This window comes from Camellia sinensis, chromosome 15, assembly GCF_055761805.1.
Source record: "Camellia sinensis isolate YWXY chromosome 15, ASM5576180v1, whole genome shotgun sequence".
Lineage (NCBI taxonomy): Eukaryota > Viridiplantae > Streptophyta > Magnoliopsida > Ericales > Theaceae > Camellia > Camellia sinensis.
The window spans coordinates 125,760,594-125,774,302 of record NC_138975.1 but is presented as its reverse complement, the minus strand read 5'-3'; the positions used below and the strand labels follow the sequence as shown (position 1 = coordinate 125,774,302).

Genomic DNA, 13,709 nt, shown 5'->3' with positions numbered 1-13,709 from the left:
TTTTTAGAATTGAAAAAACTGAATTATTTTTTTATGCAAAACTGAAAATTTTGTGTCTATAAAGGAATATGATGATGAAACATTGATGTACAAAACTAAAAAAAAAAAATTAAATAAGAAAAAACTGATAATATTCTCAGTTTTAAAATTTAAAAAAAATAATAATGTACTCGATTTTATTTGATAGTTGAATCAAACCAATAAATAGAATGGAAAAACGTTTAATCTCATGCTCTATTTTTTTTTCATCAATTAGTGAAACAATTATCTAGAACATTACTATGTAAAATTATAATATTCTTAGTTTTAAAAATTGAAAAAAAAAACTGATAATATTCTCAATTTTACTAAATAGAACTTATTAATTTGAAAAAAATTTAAATAAAACCTAAGGTACCATAACATTTGTAAATATGAGTTTTAGGTAATTAATACTAATTTCTATCAGTTGATTCCATTTTGATATTTCCAAACATTACTATTACACATGATTTTAAATAACAATACAATTATATATCCACACAACATGAAAAACATTTATTTCAAATCCCTAAAATACTGAACATATATATTGATTGATACCATATGTAAATTCTTTATTACAAATCACATCAATTAAAAAAACTAATATATAGAACTATGTTTGAGAGTTTGAGTTGGAAGAAATCAAAGATTTGTCATGCTTAGCCTCTTCAGAAAGACGCCTAATCAACTCATCCATATCTTTGGATGACTTTCCACATTGTTTAATGGCCTCCAATGCTGCCTCACTCAACTCCAAGGATCGAATCATTTTGACCCCGTTCTCACTCACCGCTCCAGCCAACAACCGAGCCAACTCATCCGAGTTTGGAACAGCTTGAGCACCCTCAACAACCCTGGTTGCCACCCCAAGCTCATCCACCAACAATTTTGCATTTACAAATTGGTCAGCCCCCATGGGCCAAGTTAGCATTGGGACCCCTGCAAATATTCCTTCCAGAGTCGAGTTCCACCCGCAATGAGTCAAGAATACACCCACCGCTCGGTGAGTAAGAATCAACACTTGAGGAGCCCATCCCCTTATAACAAGTCCTCTTTTCACCACACAATGTTCGAAATCAGATGAAATCAAACCGTATTGACCTTCCACGTGTCCCTTGGTGGGCTCCTTGACGCACAATAAAAACTTGACTCCACTTTTCTCCAACCAAGTGCTAGCTGTTGGAAAAAATAATTTTTTTGGTGACTTTAATTAAATATTAAAGTGGGTTTCAACTATCTATTGTGTTGGGTCCAAGTAGATCTAGATACTTTGCAAATCTTTACACCACAAATAGTATAGCCAAAACTATTAAAAATTGAATGAGAAATTGCCCCATGAAGTTAGCTTCATGAAAGAGTTAATGGGGTTTGTAACTCATGCCTTTATTGCAGAATTTAATAGTGCATTAATGAGGTTTGTAACTCCTACCTTTATTACAGAATTTAATAGTGCATTAATGGGGTTTGTAACTCCTGTCTTTATTGCAGAGATTAATGATGCATTAGTGACCAGCCATAAATGCTGGAGGCTTCTCCTCTCTCCCTTATACATGTATAAATTGAGACCCTCCTATCAAGTCTCTAACACAAAAATTGTTTCTTCCATTCTTTAGTTAGTTTGCCAGAAAGTTCCTACTGTGAAAGAGTGTTGCCACTGTTCTTGTTTGCTAAGCTAGACAGAACGTGCTTCTGCCGTCACTGGTTTTGACCGTTGTATCCTGGGAGACAGACGCCGGAATTCCTCAAGCACTCAATCTGTGAGGCGACGAAATCTGTTTTAAGGAAACTGCTTCCGTGCAGGTTTCGGTTTCGTCTCTTTACCCTTTTATTGTTTTGTGTAATTCTGTTGAAATTTAATTGTAATTATCAACATATATTCTTGATATATAATTTAATTTCTTCATAAATCTATTTATTTTCACAATTTGAACAACACTAGCATCTCTATTTGCTTGTTTGTCAACACTGCTTGACTCCCAAAGCACACGTAAACAACCGTGCGATCTTCGCACGTGTCAAGCCAAGTCGATACATGGGTTGGCAACACAGAACTGGACCCACCTCTCTCTTAATTGGGCCAGATCGATCATTGACAGGAGGTAGCAATGGGCCAACAGCCCAAACCCGATCATGGCCCAATACCTCGATTAGATGGTCGAGATAAACCCGTTCCAACTCACTAAACGAGTTAACCACGAGTCCCTAACTCGCCATATTAGACAAATAACAATCTTTAATGAAGTCCGAAACTGGGTCTCCTTCTACGTAGGTACGATACAGGCGAGTGAACTGCCACCAAGGGTAAATCGGGGAATTCGGTACGTCTGGGAAAGAAATCAGAGCGTCCTCATTGTTGGGATCATCTCTGTTGGGTGGGTTCCGCCACAGGGAATAAATAACAGACAAGGCCGTAGCACTGGAAGGAGAGAACAAAAGGCGGCGAATGCCAAGCTGGCAAGCGAGGCGGTGGGTTCACCCCCAAGAACATGTCGGAGACGATGGCCACAGGCGGAGAAGGGTGGTTGTGGAACCAATTTAGGAGAGGATTGTAGAGTTCACCCATGGCGCGCATCATAGCAATAAAGCCATATGCGGGCATGTCTTTGACGTTCTCTACGCCGGGGGGGAAGGAAGGGTGCGCAGGGGAAGGCAAGACCAGTGTTTTGATGGTGGGGTGTTTGGAGAGAAGTGGGGTGAGGAGAGAGAGGTTTTTGGGGGTGACTAGTATGGTGATTGTTAGTCCACGAGAAGCTAGTGTGTGGGTTAGGTCCAGAAGTGGGATCATGTGCCCCTGAGCAGGAAAAGGGAAAACCAAAACATGTGTGCCATCACCGGTGATCGTCATGGAGGTGTATGGAATGGATTTAGAAGCTGAAAAATAAAATTAATATTACAAGGAAGAATGCAGATTACATAGATTTAAAGAGGACTGTACATATTGAGAGAGAGAGAGAGAGAGAGAGAGAGAGTGCGGAGAATCCGATGGTCGTCTGCAAAGCATCTTTCTCAATAGTTGTACCCAAAAAAAATAAAAAATAAAAAGAATAAAATTACGACGATGGTCTCTGCCCTTGTTTGTCATCCAAAGTTGAGCGGCTAAAATGTTAAAATAATCATAAAAAAATAAATTAAATCAAAAATATTATATTTAAATAATAAAATTTTCATTTTTTTTATAAAAATTAAAAAAAAACTCAACTCAAACAATATTTTTTAACTCAGAATAAAAAAATTAAAAAGTCAACTCACTTTTTAAACGAAATTTTTGTACTTTAGTCATTGTGTTATTTTGGTCTTTGTACTTTTAATTAGTTCAATTTTGATCTTGAATTTATGATTTTATTTTAATTTGGTCATGTTAATTATAATTTTTAATATTTTTTTATAAAAAATATACAAATAAATGTTATGTGTCATATTTTTAAGGATAAAATTTTAAACTTACTCAATTTAATTATTAATCTTAACCAATTTAATGATAATTTTCCTTAAAAATACGAACGATATTATTAATTTGATCAAATTGAAACAAAATCTAAAATTAAGAGTTAAAATTGAGTCAATTAGAAGTGATGGGATCAAAATGAGAAAAAGAAAAAAAAATAAGAAGACCACCAATGTAATTTGTCCCCCAAAAAAATCGTGTTATTTAAACTCAAAAATTATATCCACCCTCCAAGCCCAATAATCAATCAACCAATTATTTTCATTTGTTACTTCTCTTCAATATTTTTTATAATTATTAATTAATCATCTCACTTATACAACATTAAATTAAAAAAATAAAAAAAGACTTATATGTCACTTTTAATTGCCATTATGTGAATTTTTTATTCATCAGTATTAAATAATGAATGAGGTGGATCTCATTTTGCCGTTTTGCATGTTTGGACAATGAGTTCCAACAATTTCGGAATTTTTATTTTAAAATTTTATTTAAATTTATCATTGTATATACATGCAATTCACAATACCAATTCAAATGTATATATTCAATTTACATTTGTATAGTTTATGTTTGATATTATTTCACTTTAGCTTTTTTTTTTTCTTTGACTTTAGTCTTTCATGTTTCATTTTTTTTTTCCCAATTTATTCTAAAGGTTAACTTATATCCAAAATTAAACAGAAATTAATACATTAACAATCACGTGGCATAAAATTCTTTTATGAAAATGGTATAAAATCATGTATTCTAAACTCAATAATATATAAGTGAGATGATTAATTGATAATTAAAGATGATAAGAGAGAGAGAGAGAGGGGGGGAAGGAGTTGTCATAGATATTCAAAGCCTTAGATACATACTCAAATCCTAATATAAAATATATTTTTTATGTCATCTAATGTATCTCCTTTTTTTTATGATTTTGAATAAAAGTTAGTTTTAAAAAAATATTTTTTAAAAAATTGAAATATGAAAGGTTAAAGTAGAGGAAAAAAAATTCAACAGCCAAAGTAAAAAAATAATCAAACATATAGGGGTAAAATGTAATTTATCATTTCTAAAACAATACACATTAACATATTTTGCTTTTTTTTTTTTTATTAGGCATTTCGCGACTACAAGAAAAAGTTTAAAAATTAAAGGAAAGTTTATCCATAAATTTCATATGGAAAATGTTAATCTATTTAATTTTTAGAGTCTTTTTTTTTTTTTGAATTAATTGGTTTTTTTATTTTAAAAAGTTATATTTATTTGATTTGGTGTCATTTGAGTTTAAGTGAATGTCTTTAATGATTCATTTTTTCAATTTACTATTTCATTTTCGAGATGAGAATAGAAAAGTGAGGTTTGAAAAATTCTTTTTTTGGAGGATTGGTGGCTGAAATGTTGATTGTCGAGCGTGAATATGTACATTTTTGTTAATATGATTTTTTGGAGTTACATTAGAGTAATATGTTTGGAAAAAATAAACTAAGGAGTTTTTATGTGTTACATTGATTGGAGTGTTATGTTTAGAAAAACTACACTAATATTTTTTTTAGAATGTTACGTTATTACATTTGAGAAAAATATACACCAAGGATTTTTTTAGTATGCTACATTAGAGTGTTACATTTTGAAAAAATAAACTAAAGAGTTTTTGTGCGTTACATAGATTAGAGTATTACGTTTGGAAAAAATACACTAAGAAGGTTTTTTTAGAATGTTGCGTTGTTACGTTTGAAAAAAATATACTAAGGAATTTTTTATTATGTTATATTAGAGTGTTACATTTGAAAAAAGCACACTAAGTAATTTTTGGGTTACGTTTGGAAGTATACTAAAGAATTTTTTTTGGAATGTCACGTTGTTACGCTTGAGAAAAGTATACTAAGGAATTTTTGTTGTGTATTATAGGAGTATTACGTTTTTGGAGTGTTACGTTTGGAAAAAGTATACTAAAGAGTTTTTTTGAAGTGTTACTATTGGCCTGGGTTTAGGCCAACATCCTGCCGTGAACGAAACCCAAGGTAAGGCCGAGTCATAGCCGACTTGTGGTGCTTGGTGCTATACTCTTTAAGGGAATAAAGTTGCGCCTTCACCACTATCTATGGGTTTTTGTGAAATGGTAAGCGCCAAGGTCCTATAATTAGTATCAGATTAAGGCCTCAAATTCGATTCCCTAAGAGGGCATGTTGCTTACAGGTGTCGGAGGGAGATTGTTGGCCTGGGTTTGGGCCAGTATCCTGCCGGTGTTAGAGGGGGATTGTTGGCCTGAGTTTGGGCCAACATCCTATCGTGGCGGAAGTCCGAGATAAGGCCGAGTCACAGTCAACTTGACGCACTTGGTGCTATACCCTTGAAGGGAATAAAGTTGCACCTTCACCGCTACCTATGAATTTTGGTGAGATGGTAAACGCGGAAGTCCTACAGTTATATTTAGTAATTTTAACATTATGAAAAAAATCACATTTGTCTCTCAACACATAACACACGCGCATTTATGCTTAGCCTTTTATGTAATTCATACTAGAATAGGACCTTTGAGTCTATAATAAAAAAAATTAAAAAAAAAAAAAAAACCTTTATGTATTTCATACTAGAATGGAACCTTTGAGTCTATAATAAAAAATAAAAAATAAAAGATTAATTAAAAAATTTATAAGATCACTATTTAAAATTTATTAGTGTTACACGAGTTTTTTTTTTTATTAATTTTAAATCTTTAACAATGAATCTTCCTCAACATGAACTTCTCGATGACAAGAAACATTTTAAAATTTTTTTATAAAAAACACGTGCTTTTGTGAATAATTTTAAAAAATTTAATCATGGATCTTTCTACCATGTACTTGTGGTCATGAATAAAAGATTAAAAAATTTTAAAAATAGAAAGGATATTTTATTAATTTTAAATTTTTTTATTTTTTAACATTTTAAAAATAATTTTCACTTTAATTTCGATACTAAACAATACCAGATATTATATCAGGTAGCATTTTTTTTTATATTATTTTTAGTGTTAAAATATGCATTAAGTATCATTTTGGTTTCTAACGAATTAATTGTGTCAATTTTGTTCTCAAAATATAAATGCATTTTAAGGTAATTGGCATGAATAGGGATGATAAAATATCCCAACTCATTGAGTCCCCGACTCTCCCCGACCTTAATAGAATGAGTTGTATCAATGATATTACAAATCAACGAACCGCTAGTTAGACAGGGAGGTCCATCACGCGTTAGCTACAACTAGAATAGCAAGACATTCTTGGACATGTTTCAAAATGGAAGAGAAGTCATGTAAGGAACTGAATTGGCCACGCACACTGCATGGATGGACAAGAAAAAGGATAGTCAGGGGATGGTTCAATAGGATAGGGTCAAATTATGAGTGATGTTTTGGAGTTTTTTTTTTTTAATATTCTATAAAAAAAAAATAATAACTTAGAGAATTGACTCACTTTTCAAACTATTTAGGAAATTAACCTGCTTTTTGAAATTCCATTTCGAAAACGCAACTTTGAATTGAAATTGCATTTTCAACATATAGTTTCACCTTGAAATTGTATGTTGAAAATGTAATTTCAAAAAATAAAATTCATGTCATCATAAATTGCATTTTCAACATACGATTCTAACGTGAAATTACATGTTGAAAATGTAATTTTAATTTAAAATTATATTTTCAAAATGTGATTTTAAAAAGTAAGTTAGTTTTCCAAATAGTATTAAATTATATATATATATATATATTTTTTTTTCTATAATTAAAAAAAAAAAAAACACTCGATGTTTTGTGGTTGTTTTTATATCTAGGAGTGATGTTTTGTGGTTTCTGTATTTGTCAACAATATTTTGAAGATGATTGATTCACTATTGCTTGACTAATTTAATTTGATGTATTAACTATTTAACGCAAAAAAATAATATTTTTTTTTAGTTTACTTTCCTAGTTTAATTTACTTGTGTTGGGTTTATAATTTGAAAATAATTAATTTTATTTTAAAATTTTGATGGGTCTAAGGTTTGCCATGTCAAAATTGAAAAATTATTAATTTATTGGAACTTGAGGGTGAACTCATAGATGGGCCTCAATTAAAAATTTCATCTTAACCCTCAAATTAAGTTGGGCCGGCCTGGGATCAACTAACTTTTTTAATAAACTTTGCTTATGAAGTAGTGCATATTCAAAACTCTTTTTAAATAAAATAAAAAAACGAAGCATTTTAAAGTGAGAGAAATAGTCTATACTTGTGTACCTAGCATAGTAATGTTTAGCATTTAATAAATTAGAATAAGAGCATATACTGTACATAAAAATCAAATCATGATTAGTAGAGGTCGATCTTTGATCGGGTAAGTGGGGTGCTCAATTCATGACCTTTCCTTTTTATACCTAAGTTCCCGAGTAAAGACACTTTGGTAATGATAGACAAGTGGCTTTTGGCATGAGTTATGGGTTTTCTAAATTTTTCAAAAATATTTAGATGGCAACTCTGAAATCTGGCAATGCAGTTCATTTTTGACATTTCTGATTGTAAATCGATTTTTCAAAAGATTTGCCAAATTTGAACTCTCATTTGAGGTTTTTTTTTGTTTCACATTGCACTTGTGAAATTAGATTCAGAACCATGGAAGTCCGAACTGTAGGGCTATCATATCTAAGGAAACTAAAACCTCCGAGCACGAGAAACCAGCTGCACCTTCTTTAGAATAGGACCAGTGAGCCTCGTTTCCTTTGGTAATCTTCGCCTTAGGAATGGCATGTTTGGCTTCTTTGAGTATCTTAATGATAGGTTTACCACATTCCAAATCAAAAATCAAGGTCATGTCATTAGTTATAAAGGTCAAGTTCTTCTTACCAATTGTGAATGCTCTGGTTTTTTCATTATATCATTGGATGATTGCAACTACATCATTATCTGATTTCCTACACTTCCTTAGATCCATTCTTCCCATTGTTAGAGCTTGGATCAAGTACCAGAATGTGGTCTTTTAAAGCTCTACAACTTGGTTTGAATTGAATTTAAGTGTTTGAAAAGAGGGCACAACAGATGGAAGGTCTGATCGATATTGAATACTGTAACTAGCTCTCTTCCTTTGGAGTTTCACAGGTCCTTTTTCCTTTGAGCTTGAGTCTTTTGAAGTTGGTGTATTCCTCTTGATGCTCGTTGCTTCTTCGACTTAGACTTCTTTTTTTTTTTTTTGGTGCGGAGCTTGTGGTGTTTTGTTGCTGCTACGTTTTGATCTAAGATCATAACTGGCAGACTCAGAGACTTTCTATTTCTCTTTTGATGTTTCTGGTGTTTTTGTTGCTTTTGCATTTTGTCATTTCTAGATAATGAAAACATAAATATGTCAATATTAAATCCCAAAGAAAATTACACATGGCAGAGAAAATTAAAAATGTCAAAGAAAATTACACACAGGGAAGAAAAGTAAGGTGGTCAGAGAAAATTATAAATGTCAGAGAAAATTAGACACAGACAATAGAGTACTAACTGTTTTTCCTATGGAATACATCTAGCCACAGAAAGTCTCCATTCTCAAGGAAAATAAACAAAGCAACATAAACATGGCAGAGAAATTTTCAATAATCGTTAAAATTATATATAGAAGTAAAATACAATCAGAAAAAATTCAAAAAATAAACATAAATCTAGCAAGCCACAGAAAATTAAAATGCCAGAGAAAATTACACATGTTAGGGAAAATTAAACATAACAGAAAAAATTAAGTCATGGCAAAGGAGAAACAACCAACTTATGTTTTTAACATCTTGTTGTGTTTTGGGTAACATGGATATTTGTTGGAATGGACTGCACAATGGGCCCATATGATTTATTAAGTGGTTTTTAACAAAATAAATCAAACATGCCATTGAAAATTAGAGACACACAAGAGAGAAAAATAATGTGGCCAGAGAAAATTATAAATGTTAGAGAAAATTAGACATCCTCGAGAGTACTAAGTGTTTTTATGTGGAATATATATAGCCAGAGAAATTTTCATTCCCAGAGAAATTTTATAAAACTAAGAAATTTAAACAAACGAATACATAATTAGCAAAAGAAAATAAACAAAGCAACATAAACATGCCACAGAACATTACACAACAGAGAAATTTGGACGAAAACAAGAATTGAACAAAATAAACATGCCAGAGAAATTTTCAAAAAAGAAATATAAATCTAATAAGCCACAAGATATTAAAATGTCAGAGAAATTTACAAACATAAGCACACAACAAGCTTCAATAAAATTAAACCCTAATTAATGGAAGGCTAATATAAAATTCAATTAACTGTGTTTCTAGAGAAAAACTTGTCAGGGTGAAGATGAAATCCTAATTATGAACTGATGCACTATGATGAAGATGAACCGAGATGACGACAAACAGCGAAAATGCGTATGAGAAATTTGTGCCTAAGGAATCAAACCGCTAATGTCCCTATTCTCTCGCTTTTGGATATCAATTGTGGAACTCATCGTCAGAGAAATTTGTGCGAAATGAATTGAAAAAAAAAATTCACAGAAGATGATCAAAGCCTAATGTCGATCGTGAAGGTTATTTTGAAACCCTAGTGTTGTTGTTCTATCGCTCGTGGATATCAGTTAAGGAACTCATTGTCAGAGAAACTTGATCGGACTAAATAGAGATCAGTTTTCTTGGTTGGTTGATTGTTAAAGGTATCTTGATTCAAAAAATGAATAAAAAGCGTGAGTGTTTTGGTTCAGGAACCTGAGACATCATTTATTTTTTTAGTGCCCTTTATCCTATAAATTGTTATTATTAGAGATCTTAAAAAAAATTCCTCTTAATTTTCTACCACTATACTAATGATTAATTCTTTATTTTGGAGTGATTATTATGTGACTAGTGAGAGTATAGTTTTTTTTTTTTTTTTTTTTTTTTTTTTTTTTTTTTTAAGATTTGAATCTTACATTGTAGTTGATAGATATAAAAGAGTTTAAAAATAAATAAATAAAAAGTGGCAAATAGCAGATTGAATCTGTGAGAGAGAGCAAAAAAAAAGTACCTAATATAATTTTATTTAGATTAATTTATTTGTCCATGGCATTACCTTAAACTGATCCGAACCTTGAACTCGATCTTTATTGGCGGCAGACAGCAAATAATTGTTTGAAAAGAGGTTGGGAGGATGAATATATACGCATACACGTGCGTATATATTGGTTTGTTTTTTTAGTATTAATTTAGTTGGAAAGAGAAATGCCTTCCAACTCCCACGGGAGTGACCCTGCCACTTCTACTGTTTTTTGATTGTTTTTTTTTTTTTTTTTTTTTTCTTTTTTGTCTTGCTGTGAGAGCTCCTATGTCAGTGGCGGAGCTAAAAAAATAAATCAGAGGAGACACTTCTTAATTATAATATTGAAAATATTTACAAAAATATTTCACATAAATTTTTACGATTAACTTCGAGAAAAATAAAAAAATAAATAATAATAATCAGTGTATTTGATTTAAATTTTTTGAATTAAGTTTTTTGAAAATTAAGTTTTTTATTTTTTATTTTATTTTATTTGTTTCTAGTGAATATTTTTAAAATTTTAAGCATTTTTTTAAAAAACTTTTTTAGATGCATGATGTATCTAAAAAAAATAAAATATTTGTGAAAAATATTTTTAAAAATTAATAAATATATAAAAATACAAAAAATGTACTGATTTTTTGTATTTTTTTATATTTTTGGTATTTACTGAATTTTTTAAAGATTTTTTTCCCAAAAATTATACTTTTCCAATATATTTATGTTAGGTGTGTCTAAAAATTAAAAAATTGCTTAAAATATTTAAAAAATTCAATAAAAACAAAAAAAAAAAAAAAACGAAAAACGAAAAACATAGAATTTTTTGAAAAGTGTTTTTAGAAAACTCAAACCAAACAAAGTGAATATGCTATTTGTAATTAGTGTATCATGGATAACATTAAAAAAAATCATGGCTATAAAGTTTTAAAATAAATTATATAATGATAAAGTAATTTTTTATACAAAATATGCATAAAAATTCAATATAATAGTCATATCACGTAATCATTGACATGTGATATTACCAACCAATAATAAAGAAACACATAGAGGATGAACCCTACATATTAAATATAACTAACAATTCAATAAATTTTATATTTTCATTGAGATTAATTATATTTGCATATATTGTGATAAAGATCACCATTATATTGAAATTTTCATATATAATAATATCGTAGTCTTTTTATTTTCAATTAAAACAATCATTATTGTTTTTATAATTTTGAAAATATCATTGACATTTCACTCTAAATAATATTTTTATAAATTTTTTTATATAAAAAATTTTCTTTATGTTTGTAGTAAAAAAAAAAAAAAAGAAAAAAAAAATCCAAAACTCAGGGGGCACGTGACCTCCTGGCCCCTCCTTCCCTCCGCCCTTGCCCTACGTGGAGGTGGGGATGCTGGGGTCACCCCTGGGGTCCCCAACACGGTTGAGTTAGAAATTAGAATCGCCTGATTGCCTTTGACACTTTGACAGTCAACTCTTTTTATTAATGTTCATCTTTATATTCTATATATTTAATTGTCATTAATAATATTTTTTTTACTGATTCAATATATATATATGTATATATATATGCATACACGTTCTTCTTATAATTGTGTTAGGTAAAATTCTGTTGACTTTGAGTAAGGGAAATAGTATGTATACAACAATGTAAAGATTTACATTTTGTACTTATAAATATATTTATAAGGACATAGTAAAGGTAGTAGGTCTTCTGTCACTAAGTGTTTAATCAATTAAAAGTTGACACTTATTAAATTATATCATTATAGATTAAATTATGAAAGATCTATAAAGATCTCAAACATTTTTCATATGCATATTGTGATAATGTTATACATTATTTTAGTAATATTATATATTTTTTTATTTAAATATTTTTAAACATAAAATGTATAATATTATCATAAAAATATATAATATTATAATTTTATTTTTAAATAACAAAATTTTCATAATACTATTAAAAAAAATACATAATATTTATTACAAGAACCACGTAGAGGAGTCCAGATCATCTGTCATACTTTCCTGCCGTTGTATACAAAACGACGTCGTTTTGTGTTAAACGACGCCATTTTATTTAGTTTTTTTTTAATTCAAAAAATTCATTTCCCTTGTTTCCCCCCTTTTCTCTTTTCCTGTATCGTCTTTCCCCCATTTTCTCTTTCTCTATATCGTCTTCTTCGCCTTTGCACCATCTATCTGAGGCGACTGAACCCTAGCAAAGAGAGAGGCGACTAAAAAGTCGAAGTGAGGAACTGCAACAGAACTAACGCGAACTGAGAGAGGAAGTGAGAGACGAAAGAGATGACGGAGATAGAGGATCAGCGCGATGGCGAGCAATGGATCATGGGTGACGGTGAGTCCGACGGCGATGCGATGGCGGGAAGGCGACATTACGGCGACAGTGAGGTCCATTTCATCATCTTGCTGTTATATATATATATTATATATGTATAGATTTGTTTCAGATTTTAACCAATTTCAGATTGATTCATAGATGGTTGTTATGTTGCTGTTATATATATATATATATATATATATATATATGATATATATGTATATATGTATAGGTTTGTTTCAGAAGATCCAGACATTTCAGATTTACTCTGTTGCGTAGGTGTAATCTGTTGATTCAAATTAACCCATTTCAGATTTTAATCTGTTGCCTAGGTGTAATCTGTTAATTCAAATTCAGATTTTAATATATTTGATTCAGATTAATTCAAATTCACTCTGTTGCCTAGGTGTAATCTGTTAATTCAAATTCAGATTTTAATATATTTGATTCAGATTAATTCAAATTCACTCTGTTGCCTAGGTGTGATTTGTTGATTCAAACTAACCCATTTCAGATTTTAATTTGTTGCCTAGGTGTAATTTGTTAAACCCATTTCAGATTTTTCGCGTATGATGCATTCGACAATCATTGGTTGGAGCAGACTTTTCGCGTGAAAGAGAAATGGGGATGACCATATATTATGAATTCTTGGGCAGCTGGAATGAATATTACTCAACTTAGTGAATCATTTAATGCATTTCTGAAGGATTATCTGAATTGTGACCATAACTTGATGGAGTTCTTCATGTATTTTGAGAGGGTGCTTTATGACAAGAGTATAAGGAATTGGAAGCCGAGTATAATTTGTCCCAAAAATTGCCGAGGGTTTCAATTCCAACTTTG

At 30.5% G+C, this 13,709-nt stretch overlaps 1 pseudogene; it reads right to left on the bottom strand.

The window, feature by feature from the left end:
* Window positions 1-637: 637 nt before the first annotated feature.
* LOC114265318 (UDP-glycosyltransferase 89B2 pseudogene) lies at window positions 638-2,966 on the bottom strand (annotated as a pseudogene).
* Between the last annotated feature and the right edge of the window lie 10,743 nt (window positions 2,967-13,709).